Source organism: Hippopotamus amphibius, chromosome 11 (genome assembly GCF_030028045.1).
Source record: "Hippopotamus amphibius kiboko isolate mHipAmp2 chromosome 11, mHipAmp2.hap2, whole genome shotgun sequence".
Taxonomy (NCBI): Eukaryota; Metazoa; Chordata; class Mammalia; order Artiodactyla; family Hippopotamidae; genus Hippopotamus; species Hippopotamus amphibius.
The window spans coordinates 110,724,029-110,726,902 of NC_080196.1; positions in this window are offsets into that span (position 1 = coordinate 110,724,029).

Genomic DNA, 2,874 nt, shown 5'->3' on the forward strand with positions numbered 1-2,874 from the left:
CGCGTCTTTGGTCTGCGTTAAGAAGAGCCTGCATAGTGTGGTGGTGAGAGTGCTGGTCTAGAAATTGGGAGAACATACAATTCCTCTTCCACCTTCACTGCTCCTGGATCGTGACCAAGGCAATTCATCTTCTGGAGTCTCAGTTTCCTTATGTATTAAAAAAAAAAAAAAAGATTATTCTGAGGATTACATTTAAAAAGTGCAGGTGAATGTTTTTTGTAAAAACACAAGCACTCTTAACGCATGCTTTGGTTTCACTCGTTTCCCAAAGCAAGTTTACAAAGCATTTTCCAAATCGTTAACTCATCTAGTCTTCTCAGCAACCGTGTGAGGACAGCCCCTTTAATTACATTTTATGTGAGAAAAGTAAAGCTCAGCGAAAGGTCATCGTCCACCCAAAGCCAAACAGTAAATGGGAGAGAAGAAATACCATCTACGTGCTCCTACCTCGCATTTCAAGTTTCTCAATCCCCAGGCTGGCTCTCATCCAATCAGCACCCCCCCCCTTTCTGTTTTTTTTTTTTTTGGTTGTTCGTATTGCTATCCACAGGGCAGTCCCCAGGGCACTCGGAGCTGCTGGCCACAAACAGGGGCCATCCCCAGGTGAGAGGACAGGAGCTCATTCTCTGTGGCTGCCGTTCCCATGGCAACCTGCCCAAAGAAACAAAATCTGAGCGTGTCACTAATGATCAGAGCCTGAGGGCTCACTGGGAAAAAGTCAATCTAACAAGAAAGGGATGTGAAGTAAGCATGATGTTTGGGAGCAGGAATGTGGTGAGGCACAGGCCTCCGAGGTGGGGACCCTCCAAAAGGAGGCTGCTCTTCATGCCCGGGAAGGGTTCTGCATGACTCGATCAGTTCCTCAGACAGACTATCCCCAGACGGTGGAGGTGCCAGTCTTCCAGTTAACCTACTTGGTTGGGAAATTTTCTTCAGATCATTCCGCTCCTTTGCTCCAATTTTCTGCTCATCAAGCAATCTTCAGATCTGTAATTTGGTCTCTTGAGTGAATTCTGGAAGAAGGCCTTGCAAATGTCTGCTCATTTTATCCCTGATTAAAAACGCTCCAGTGTGTCCCCACCACCCTACAGGACCAAACACTCTCGTCCAACGTTTAAAGCCATTATGATGAAATCCTTCCTCCTTTTCCAGGAGGTTGTATTTCACCACCTCCTGCTGCTTGAGATCCATGCTCCAGACACACTGAACTCTCTACAGTGTCTCCAAACACACCAATTTCTCCAGGCCTTTGAACAGACCCTTCCCTCTGCAGAAATTCCTCCCCATCCGGAACTCATCTCAGCCCCAAACAACCGATCTTAATCTCCCTGATTGCCATCCCTGATGCAAGCAGGTTTCTGACATCAGGTCACTGGAGAGCCTTTGGTGGCCTGGCAAAGATACAGATGCACAGAAGTGAGGCTTGTTCCCGCAGTTGAGCTTCACAGCAAAACTACTGAGACAAGAGGAAATTAAAAATACTGAAGCCATCGCTGTCAACAGCCTCTGAAACCACAGCAGCAAGGTCATAGGCAATGTGCAACACCTCCCCAAAATGGCACTGGGATAGGACCACAAAGCTAGAGAGAGCGTAAGGGGGCTTTCCGGTTTACAGCGGGCACTGGGCGATGTGGTATGAGGCTCCTGACAGCAGTTTGCCTCCGAGAGGCAAACGGAGCCTTTGCACCGTAGGTGAGGGTGGGTCGGTGCTGGGTCTGCAGGAAGCTGTGTCTCCTTGGGAGCCCCAGGGCCCCAACAAAGCTCATCCTCTTCAGAATACAATTGAGAGCAGCACAGTACTTTCCACGTAACTCAACTTTCAGACTCACAATACACTTGGATTTGTTTACAGGATCTTCTACTAAAACGACTGTAGGATGTGATTGATTCTTTGCTCTGTAAGTTGCCTTTTTATGGTGAAGTGTTGGCATAACTGAAAAATCTAAAACAAACGTCTCTAGAACTTTTTACTTATTAAAAACATCCTTTAGCCCTGAGAATGGTCAGAAGCAATATTGGAAACAGGAAAATAGTACTAATCACTATCACGTCTTACCAGTAACTAACCTTCTTCCAGCGCTTACTCTGCTCAGACATTTGGGTGGGCAGCCTCAGGCTCTGGTCGGCGCGATGGAAGCACGTGATCACTTGGGCCTGCACCTGCGGAAACACCGAAGAGGGAGGTGGCTTCCCGAGGTCAGGTCGCCGGCAAGGGGGTCTCACACCAGGACGTGCATCTCCGGAGAGCCAGCTCTCGGCCACCACGGGACAGTGAGCCCCGCCGGGGCTGGGGCAGTGGGCACGGTGGGTCTCTCACCCTTGCAGCCACCTTCACAGAGGACATGGTCCCCGTTTGACCAGTGAGGGGACTGAGAGTCAGGGCTCCGGTAACTGTGGGTGTCCCAGGACGAGTAGGGGCTGAGTGTGAACCTGACCTTGGGCTTTCTCCTGCTAAGCCTCTGCCTTAGCTTTGGACTCCCCACCCCCACACTCACTCCTTGCAAGGGCCCCTTCCTCCCCCACCCCTTCCACGCTCCACCTCCTGCTCTGGGCAGCCTGTGCTCACACAGTGGGTGTGGGTGGCCCGGGACCCCAGGGCTGGGCTCTAAGCAGCTCCGCCCTCCCCGGCAAAGCTCCTGCCTCAGATCAGCATCTAAGCAGCCTTCCTCCCCTCACTCGCCCAGAGCAGAACGTCCCAGCGCCCTTCCCATCAAACTCTGCTCTCCACCAAATACGCGCGCACACACACACACGCACGTGTGAACTGGAGTGTGTGACTTTATTTTGTCTGTTTTATATTTCCTATTTTTTATATTTTATATTTAATTTAATATAATGCCTATGTTAAATATATAGTATGCTAAATATTGGATA